Source organism: Coregonus lavaretus, assembly GCF_964263955.1.
Source record: "Coregonus lavaretus genome assembly, chromosome: 19".
NCBI lineage: Eukaryota > Metazoa > Chordata > Actinopteri > Salmoniformes > Salmonidae > Coregonus > Coregonus lavaretus.
The window spans coordinates 16,046,742-16,058,498 of NC_140006.1; positions in this window are offsets into that span (position 1 = coordinate 16,046,742).

Here is an 11,757-nt window from a genome sequence, read left to right on the forward strand (position 1 = left end):
CCTTTCCCATTAGTCTTGACATTATCTCCTGGGAGTGCTCTTGCGGGTGTACACCCCTCTTATTCAGGTAAACGCTCATAATCTCTTCCCACTCATGCACTGTGTTGTCTGTTCCATCACCCCTGAAGTACGGCGGCTCTTTGACATCTGTCTTCATGACTAACTTTACTCCTGTCATGTTCAAATCAGACTGTCCATATCCTAAGTTCAGGCTAGGCGTAGGAGTGGTTTGGTTATCTGCACTACCAACAGATCTCTGTAATTGGCTAGCAATGTTCTCTCCTATTTCATGAGCTAACTGTGTGATAAGACTCCCTAGGTCTGCAGAACTCACATGTGAACTAGACACTGGCTGACGTGGAGAATGTTCATCTGTTTGGGTGTGAGTGTATGAAAATGCAGGACGGCCCACTGAACTAACGCTGCTTGCAATGTCTGGAGCATCTCTTAAGCTACGCATGTGTGGTGCGGGGGAATATTCATCAGTGCGTAAGCGTGTGGACGAGAGTACAGGTCTGCCTAGTATACCAGCACCCCTAACCGGCGTGCTCTCCACCCTACTCATAAACCTGCCCCTCCCCAGGCTTACCCCTGCAGCATCTCCAACACTAAATGGTGTCTGCGCATCCTTACCATCAGTCTTTTTTTTTTTTAAATAGAAAGTTGTAATAGACTATGGTAATGATATGTGAATCACCAGAACATGTGAATATGAAAAAAATAATTGTAAAATGATAGAAGTAGCTGAGGTAAGCAATTAAGAGCTACAATTTACACATTAATGTTTGCCCTTATACTTGTCAACGTTCCGAAGAGGTTCCTACTCGTCACAGCAACCACCGGCGATCACCCTGGCGATGATCTGAAGCGAAGATATCCGGGTCACGGCACCAATGTAGCCGGCGCGGTCTGCTCGTTGCCGACTACTGCGTTGTGTTCCGGTGCACTGAAGACAAGACACTGGCGTACTTGAAGGCACTTTATTGTGTACAACTCTCTCAATCTGTTCAACATCAAGGAGAGAAAATGTTCAAAACTCTACCCTCGACCAGAATCCGCCTCTCTCAGTCGAGTAGAATGCAGACTCAGTATAATCACATTCAAAAATCCAAGGAATAAAATACAACATTAATTGGAAAATAAACATCGCATCTGGTGTATATCTTATGTATGTGTCATATTGCATGTTATCTCTGCCAAAAACTCTGAGCTTTTAGCCTTTACATTAATACTGTGCAACACGACATAAACCATCTTTCAAATAGGTAATACATACAGTAATATGCACGAAGCAACATGTAATCCTTCACATTTGAGCTTTTCAGTGCCATTAAACACTAATCAATACATGAAAACATTTTAAATGAACACATATTTTTAACCTGATATAGGGAATACATACCTGTTCAACATCAAGGAGAGAAAATGTTCAAAACTCTACCCTCGACCAGAATCCGCCTAACATAAAAAGAACAACGTGGGCTTCAACACAAGAGGATAGAATGACGATTGCTAACTTACAGCTAAACAAAACACGAGGTTAGCTAAGTTAGCAATTTCTCAAACTCTCAAAAATAGCTAAATTCACGACACAGCTTGATTAAATGTACGTACACTCATCATATAATATACATACAAGTTACTATGTGCACTGAAACGTTTTAGTTTTAACAGGTATATCAAGTTTATGTCACGCCGAAGTGAACACATACCTCTCTCAGTCGAGTAGAATGCAGACTGAGAAAATCATGAGACAACTCCGCATATAACCAAACCAACACTCTAGAGGGCGCACTTACACAACTAACTCTCCCAATATCTGTAAACTACACGAAATGCTGAACAATACAATATTTTGGTGAAATCAACTCACAAAATAAAATAAAAAATAGAAAATGAACGGTTGCAATAATCTGTAATTCTTTGACCTGTTACTTTCACCCCTCTTTAATTTCACCGAAATCCTTCGCACGCCGAGGGTGGAAAATAACCAAAAACATATAGAATAAAACTCTTGTCCACTTGGTCCAAGATAGCCCTGGGACTCCATTTCCCATATACAGCGTATAAAGCTACTTACAAAGTAAGTTAAAAGAAAACAGCAGTTGATCAGGCTACTGCCCCTTCTAGTGAATATGATGCCTTATACACCATATGAAATCTTGGAACACTTTCCCTCCAATATGAACATCTCATGACCCAGGTCATACTACTGGTAATAAAGAAAAATATCTTAATCTCAAAAATGTATCTAAAATAAAGAATGGAAAGACAGTGACCTTCTGACTCCTGTAACAAAACCCTTGGTGAGTGGTTTTTGCACCATGTTCTCTATCAAGCGATCGACTGCCTTAACAACCCTGCCAGTACGTGTTCTGACAACCTGACTTTCAAACCCTTGTACTTGGGAGGGTATCTGACTATCAATCAGTGTAACAGGTGAATTGACGTCCGAAGACCCTGTCTCATCTAAGTCAGGAACATCAATTGGGGCAACAGAGTCAGTGTCAATCATGTGCAAATCAGGGGGGTCACTGGAATCCGACAAGTCTCTCACAGGTGAGTATTCATTTTCCCCTTGGCCTCTGACCTCTTTAGACTGGGCTCTCGTGGGTGTCAGTTGAACAGACTTCCTGGACAGAGAGTGGGGCATCTCATTCTCCATCTCAGACTCATCAGCTTCTCCAATAGACTCAGAGTCAGAGGATGCGTTTAACCACAAACATGTACGGTCCTCAAAAGCATCTACTGCTAGGCCACTCAAAGCATCAACAGAAGGAGGCTGAAACTCACTGGCCACATCCGAGGCAGCTCCATTCATCTCTTCATCGCTTAGTTCTGGCATGGGCAAGAAGCTCACGTCCAACATCAAATTCCGATGAACAACTTTTGTTTTCCCACTTTCGTCTCTGACTTTGTAAACGTGAGTCTGAGGGTTCCGGTCTATGATGGTATACATAGTGGCTTCCCACTTATCCGCTAACTTCCTCTTCCCTCTCTCTGCTTTATTAGCTAACAAAACTCGGTCGCCAGCGTTCAAGTGGGTTCCACGAACTCTCTTGTTGTAGCCATCAGCTTGATGTTGCTGTCCTTTCCTCGCATGCTGCTGAGCTATGTCGGCAGCCACATGGAGGTTCGCCATCAGTTTCTCTGCATAGGTCTTATAATTCACCACGACTGGATCCCTCAAGACTTGTTTGAAGACCATGTCTACTGGGAGTCTGGGGACTCGACCATACATCAAATAGAATGGAGGATATCCAGTTGTTTCATGAGTGGTGGCATTACACGCAAAAGTCAAAGTCTGTATCTGTTGGACCCAGTGTTGCTTAGCTGTCAGGGGTAGGGCACGCAACATACTGCCAAGTGTCCTATTGAACCTTTCGGTTTGCCCATTTCCCATGGGATGGTATGCTGTTGTGTGTGTTTTCATAATCCCTGTGAGGTTGAGGAGTTCAGCTATGAGTTTGCTTTCAAAATTGGCCCCTTGATCAGAATGTATTCGCTCTGGGAAACCGTAGATGCAGAATACGTTATCCCATAACTTCTTTGCTATTTGTTTTGCAGTTTGGTTTATGCAGGGAAAGGCATGAGCCAATTTTGTAAAGTGGTCTGTTATGACTAACACATCGACAGATCTTTGCTTACAGTCCTCAGCACTCCAAAAATCAATGCACACCAGCTCCATGGGTGCCGAAGTGCGAATGCTCTCCAAGGGAGCTCGGGCAGCTGGTTCAGGGGTCTTTGCAAGGATACAGCGTTGGCAGCATTTCACATATTCCTTGATGTCTCTTCCCATTTGCGGCCAGAAGAAACGCTGTCGGGCGAGGTGTGCTGTTCTAGCCTGCCCTTGATGCCCAGCGAAGTCATGCACACCAGCGAGAGCTTTGGCCTTCAAGCTAGCAGGCAGCACAAACTGATACCTCTTCTCTCTGCTTAATGGGTCTTTGGTTACCCTATATAGGACTCCGTCCTGGACTTTTAGATGATGCCACTGCTTGCACAGTGTCTGGGTCGTAAGAGCTAACCTCCTCCTCCCTCGCCTAGGTGGTGGCTCACCCCTCTGAATGAGTGGCAGGACTTCCCTGATAACTGGATCTATTTTCTGGCTGTGCCTCAGCTTGCTGATGGAGAGGGCTGGAAGTGTGTCTTGTTCTGAGGGCACCGCCTGGGGAAGAGCATTGAGAAACTGTGTTGCTCTTATCTCTGCTCCCCTTTCCCACTCTACATGAGCTTCACAAGCAGATTTCACATGAGAGGGTTCTTGACTGCCGGCCAGCCTGTCTTGAGTGGGGTCCATAGTTACACAGCACCCTGCATCATGTGCCTGGAGACACTGGGTCTTACTCCGGAAGAGATCTTGGACTTTCTCCTCTTTGGTTCCCTCCGCTTCGGCCAAAAGACTTCCATAGGGCTCACTGATCAACCTTTGGCTCACTGATTTAGCAAACGGATCTCTACTCAGGGCATCTGCCACAATGTTCTTTACCCCAGGAATGTGTTTGATACTGAAGGTGTAGGGGGAAAGCTTTGCCACCCACCTCTGTTCGCAAGCGTCAAGTTTTGGTTTGGTCATTATATAGGTCAAAGGATTATTGTCGGTCCATACAATTTTTCACAAACACTCAATTTGAGCGCCAAGAACTCCAGTCGGTGAGCAGGATACCTCTTTTGTGAGCCAGTGAGGGTCTTGCTGGCAAAGGCGATCGGGCGTGCCTTCGTTTCTCCTTCTGGTATCTGGGACAGAATTGCCCCAAGGCCATCAAGAGACGCATCAATGGACAGAACCAAGGGCTTAGAAAAGTCTGGATGGCTAAGGACCACACAATTCAGGAGCTTCCCCTTAAGGCCGGCGAAAGCGGAATCGCAGTCAAGGGTCCAATCCGCATTCTGACTGTACTTCCCGGCCTTTCCTCTCCGTTTCTGGCCAGCTGTGAGAGCAAACAGGGGTTTTGCGATGGAGGAGCAATTTGGTATGTAGTGTTGGTAATAAAATACCATCCCCAGGAACGACTTCACTCTGCGAACTGAAGGAGTGCAGCCATCATCTTCCATCAAGTCCCTCTTTGACCTTCTCTGGGTAAACAGCAACACCGTCACTGTCAACGATGTGTCCGAGAAACTTCACAGATCTCCGCAACAGATGGCATTTTTTTGGACTCAACTTTAGATTGTGCTCCCGTAGCCTCTGGAAAACAACCTCTAATCTGCTGAGGGCCTGCTGTTCATTGGGGGCAAATATCAAGAGATCATCTACAGTGGGGAAAATTTAGTCAGCCACCAATTGTGCAAGTTCTCCCACATAAAAAGATGAGAGAGGCCTGTAATTTTCATCATAGGTACACGTCAACTATGACAGACAAAATGAGAGAGAAAAATCCAGAAAATCACATTGTAGGATTTTTAATGAATTTATTTGCAAATTATGGTGGAAAATAAGTATTTGGTCAATAACAAAAGTTTCTCAATACTTTGTTATATACCCTTTGTTGGCAATGACACAGGTCAAACGTTTTCTGTAAGTCTTCACAAGGTTTTCACACACTGTTGCTGGTATTTTGGCCCATTCCTCCATGCAGATCTCCTTTAGAGCAGTGATGTTTTGGGGCTGTCGCTGGGCAACACAGACTTTCAACTCCCTCCAAAGATTTTCTATGGGGTTGAGATCTGGAGACTGGCTAGGCCACTCCAGGACCTTGAAATGCTTCTTACGAAGCCACTCCTTCGTTGCCCGGGCAGTGTGTTTGGGATCATTGTCATGCTGAAAGACCCAGCCACGTTTAATCTTCAATGCCCTTGCTGATGGAAGGAGGTTTTCACTCAAAATCTCACGATACATGGCCCCATTCATTCTTTCCTTTACACGGATCAGTCGTCCTGGTCCCTTTGCAGAAAAACAGCCCCAAAGCATGATGTTTCCACCCCCATGCTTCACAGTAGGTATGGTGTTCTTTGGATGCAACTCAGCATTCTTTGTCCTCCAAACACGACGAGTTGAGTTTTTACCAAAAAGTTCTATTTTGGTTTCATCTGACCATATGACATTCTCCCAATCCTCTTCTGGATCATCCAAATGCACTCTAGCAAACTTCAGACGGGCCTGGACATGTACTGGGGGACACGTCTGGCACTGCAGGATTTGAGTCCCTGGCGGCGTAGTGTGTTACTGATGGTAGGCTTTGTTACTTTGGTCCCAGCTCTCTGCAGGTCATTCACTAGGTCCCCCCGTGTGGTTCTGGGATTTTTGCTCACCGTTCTTGTGATCATTTTGACCCCACGGGGTGAGATCTTGCGTGGAGCCCCAGATCGAGGGAGATTATCAGTGGTCTTGTATGTCTTCCATTTCCTAATAATTGCTCCCACAGTTGATTTCTTCAAACCAAGCTGCTTACCTATTGCAGATTCAGTCTTCCCAGCCTGGTGCAGGTCTACAATTTTGTTTCTGGTGTCCTTTGACAGCTCTTTGGTCTTGGCCATAGTGGAGTTTGGAGTGTGACTGTTTGAGGTTGTGGACAGGTGTCTTTTATACTGATAACAAGTTCAAACAGGTGCCATTAATACAGGTAACGAGTGGAGGACAGAGGAGCCTCTTAAAGAAGAAGTTACAGGTCTGTGAGAGCCAGAAATCTTGCTTGTTTGTAGGTGACCAAATACTTATTTTCCACCATAATTTGCAAATAAATTCATTAAAAATCCTACAATGTGATTTTCTGGTTTTTCTTTTCTCAATTTGTCTGTCATAGTTGACGTGTACCTATGATGAAAATTACAGGCCTCTCTCATCTTTTTAAGTGGGAGAACTTGCACAATTGGTGGCTGACTAAATACTTTTTTTCCCCACTGTAGGTAGCACAAGAGACTGCTGAAGTTAAGATCGCCAAAGATACTCAGCATCATCCTCATGAAGGACGCTGGACTGTTGCTAAGCCCCTGTGGCATTCTGTTATACTCGTGCAGGCCTAATGGTGTTGTGAAGGCGGTATACTTTTTGTCCTCCTCATGCATGGGCAAGTTATAAAATCCAGACGTGAGGTCCATGGTGCTGAAGACAGCATTACCGCCAAGGGCAGCCAAGCAGTCCGATTGATGGGGCAAAGGATGAGCATCCTTGATAGTTCTTGCATTCAGCCATCGAAAGTCTGTGCATATCCGGAGGTCGCCATTTTTCTTCCAAACCATCACGAGTGGAGAAGCATATTCACTCATTGATTTCCGTATGATTTCCTGTTCCTCCATCTCGGTGAGAACTTGGCGCAGCTTTTGATAGTGGGCTGGCGGCACTCTGCGATATGGAAGACGGAAGGGACGGTCGTCAGTGAGGCGGATCCTATGGGCAAAGCCCTTGGCTTCTCCACAGTCAAGATGATGCTTTGAAAATATATCCTGATATTTCTCCAGCAATGTCACAAGTTGGAGCTTGGTGGAGGGGCTCGCTTCACAATGATCAATGTCGACATTTCCTAGACCAGACTTCTGCAGTCTGTCTTTCAGGTCACCGTTGTCGTCCTGTTTCACATGAGTCACTCTAACAGAGCCAGCATCACTCTGACAGGAGCCCTGGAACAGTGTGAGATCTTCAGCTGCAACACAAGTAGAGACGTCCGCAAGCTTGCTGTTCCTTTTCATTGTGAGTGGTTTGTCTGAGATATTAGTGATTTTCATGGGAGTCCAGCCATCTCCCCATAGCGGTGTTACCACTCTCCCCACCATAATGCCCCGAGGCACACACCTGGAGGTTGTAGGCTCCACCATAACTGTACTCCCAGGTGACTTGGGCATATTACTTGGCAGTCTTCCCCACAGCAGGTACTCTTGTTTGGGAAGGAGAGTCACCGCCTGAGTTAGCTTCACTGTCCCTACTTTTCCTGGGACATCTTCACCCCTCCATCTTGTGAGACTGGTCATCATTTCTAGAAACTGTTCGCCATCTGGAGACCCTTTTGTGTTGCTCGAGATAAGTGTCCAATAACTGTTCTCGTTTTTCAGCTGATGCAGTACACGTTTCAACATGTTGGTGCCTACTATTATGTCGTCTTTCTGACCAGTGATCACCAGAACTGGGACCATGCACTTTACCCCATACAGACTTAGTTCCATGTCATACATGCACTTGGGGCGCACTTGTACTCCTCCACAGCCAACAAGGATGATATGCTGTGAGAGTTCTTGATGTGGGGTCAAGACGCTATCCGATAGTTGTCTCTGCTCTGCCTCTTCACTTATCGTGCAGGCCATTGAGCCTGTATCGAGGAGCCCTTGCAACTGAGCACAGCCTTTAACTGTCACCGGTGCGTGAAATAACTCACTGAACGTCTCAACTCTGTGAATATTCTGAACAATTACCGTGCAATTATCAGACATTGCTTTACAGACATTGACATACATCTCCTTCAATTCTTCACTTTCTTCAAGGGTTGAATCTTCAACGCTCACACATCCCCTTTCCGTATGTGAGCTATCTAGTTTAAACTGGCTCCACCTTGCTCAGAGTTAGGTGGTGTGTGCGCTAACTGTGGCTGAGCGTTAATTCTTGGCCGGCGCTGTTGGCATTCTCTCTTCCAGTGGCCGGGCTTGTAACAGCCCATACAGAGGTTCGCCTGTCTACAGTGTGCAGTAGTTGAATGTTCGGCAGACTGACAGACTTTACATCTACTCTGAACAATGGCTGCTGGCCCCCTGCTTGGTGGCACGACTGCTGTTGTGTGTGCCGTCTGTTCTAGCACACGGTTCAGCAAGCCAATGAGAGACTGCATGCAGATGCTCTCTGTCTGAGGAGAGGATGGAAGCCCCATTGCCTTTGGGTAACCAGTAAGGTCTGTTGGGTTTTCAGCAGCGACTGTCTCTGTGGTTAATGCCTGAGCATGTGCACCAATGTTCTTTGGCCGATAAGATTTGGCTTGACACATTGTTCTAGCCTCTCTCTGATGTTCAACGAGGTGTTCCTGAATCTCATTTGCTGTCCACTTTTCAGCTGTTTTGCACTTTAGGACACTTGCAAGAGCGGGGTCGGGACAGTGTTTCACCAGCATCATTGTGACTTGGTGAGAGGGGTCCTCAATGTTTCGCCCCTGCCTTCTCAGACACTCATCTGCGACATCCACAGCCTTGTTCAAGCGTATCCAATAGTCCATGGGACTTTCTCCGGCCAGAGGAAGTGTGTTATAGAAATCTGCTAGAGGCATAGAGGAGTAGGTTAACTCACTGAAATGTTGTTTCAGATTATCAAAGACGAGCTTGGAGTTCTCAGCTGGCTGCAGCGATGGCATACTGCGCAGGGTAACTTTAACAATGTCTCTAGCCTTTCCCATTAGTCTTGACATTATCTCCTGGGAGTGCTCTTGCGGGTGTACACCCCTCTTATTCAGGTAAACGCTCATAATCTCTTCCCACTCATGCACTGTGTTGTCTGTTCCATCACCCCTGAAGTACGGCGGCTCTTTGACATCTGTCTTCATGACTAACTTTACTCCTGTCATGTTCAAATCAGACTGTCCATATCCTAAGTTCAGGCTAGGCGTAGGAGTGGTTTGGTTATCTGCACTACCAACAGATCTCTGTAATTGGCTAGCAATGTTCTCTCCTATTTCATGAGCTAACTGTGTGATAAGACTCCCTAGGTCTGCAGAACTCACATGTGAACTAGACACTGGCTGACGTGGAGAATGTTCATCTGTTTGGGTGTGAGTGTATGAAAATGCAGGACGGCCCACTGAACTAACGCTGCTTGCAATGTCTGGAGCATCTCTTAAGCTACGCATGTGTGGTGCGGGGGAATATTCATCAGTGCGTAAGCGTGTGGACGAGAGTACAGGTCTGCCTAGTATACCAGCACCCCTAACCGGCGTGCTCTCCACCCTACTCATAAACCTGCCCCTCCCCAGGCTTACCCCTGCAGCATCTCCAACACTAAATGGTGTCTGCGCATCCTTACCATCAGTCTTTTTTTTTTTTAAATAGAAAGTTGTAATAGACTATGGTAATGATATGTGAATCACCAGAACATGTGAATATGAAAAAAATAATTGTAAAATGATAGAAGTAGCTGAGGTAAGCAATTAAGAGCTACAATTTACACATTAATGTTTGCCCTTATACTTGTCAACGTTCCGAAGAGGTTCCTACTCGTCACAGCAACCACCGGCGATCACCCTGGCGATGATCTGAAGCGAAGATATCCGGGTCACGGCACCAATGTAGCCGGCGCGGTCTGCTCGTTGCCGACTACTGCGTTGTGTTCCGGTGCACTGAAGACAAGACACTGGCGTACTTGAAGGCACTTTATTGTGTACAACTCTCTCAATCTGTTCAACATCAAGGAGAGAAAATGTTCAAAACTCTACCCTCGACCAGAATCCGCCTCTCTCAGTCGAGTAGAATGCAGACTCAGTATAATCACATTCAAAAATCCAAGGAATAAAATACAACATTAATTGGAAAATAAACATCGCATCTGGTGTATATCTTATGTATGTGTCATATTGCATGTTATCTCTGCCAAAAACTCTGAGCTTTTAGCCTTTACATTAATACTGTGCAACACGACATAAACCATCTTTCAAATAGGTAATACATACAGTAATATGCACGAAGCAACATGTAATCCTTCACATTTGAGCTTTTCAGTGCCATTAAACACTAATCAATACATGAAAACATTTTAAATGAACACATATTTTTAACCTGATATAGGGAATACATACCTGTTCAACATCAAGGAGAGAAAATGTTCAAAACTCTACCCTCGACCAGAATCCGCCTAACATAAAAAGAACAACGTGGGCTTCAACACAAGAGGATAGAATGACGATTGCTAACTTACAGCTAAACAAAACACGAGGTTAGCTAAGTTAGCAATTTCTCAAACTCTCAAAAATAGCTAAATTCACGACACAGCTTGATTAAATGTACGTACACTCATCATATAATATACATACAAGTTACTATGTGCACTGAAACGTTTTAGTTTTAACAGGTATATCAAGTTTATGTCACGCCGAAGTGAACACATACCTCTCTCAGTCGAGTAGAATGCAGACTGAGAAAATCATGAGACAACTCCGCATATAACCAAACCAACACTCTAGAGGGCGCACTTACACAACTAACTCTCCCAATATCTGTAAACTACACGAAATGCTGAACAATACAATATTTTGGTGAAATCAACTCACAAAATAAAATAAAAAATAGAAAATGAACGGTTGCAAAAATCTGTAATTCTTTGACCTGTTACACCTACACTTAAATGGTTTATGTTTTTACTCTTGACTAGAGTATTGTTGTACAACTTAAGATCAATTTTCTTATTGTGATAGGGCATGAATGAGTCATGGTACAATGGTGTTACTTATTATCAAAAAGAAGAATGATTATTTCATTTTAATACCTGCTATTTTGATAATTGTTGTATCTGTACTTTTTATGTTGGAGATCTTGATAATGTAGACCTATAAATAAATCAAAGGAATATGAGACACAGGAGACATTCCTAATTTCCGGTAAAATATGTTAATGTTTATTAAAGATCTGAATACATTCTATTCTTATTTTCTGTTTGCCCAAGTTTCATTATGATTGTATGATACTAAGACGTAAATTAGGCAATTACATGCAAATTGCACTGGGCCTTTACTAGTCCTGTATTAGTGACCAATATAGCCATCTGTAGCATGGGCAAAAATGTTTTTAGTTAGACAATTAAATATTTTCACAAAAGTGGTGCACTGGTCCTTTACTAGTTCTGTATTAGCGGACACA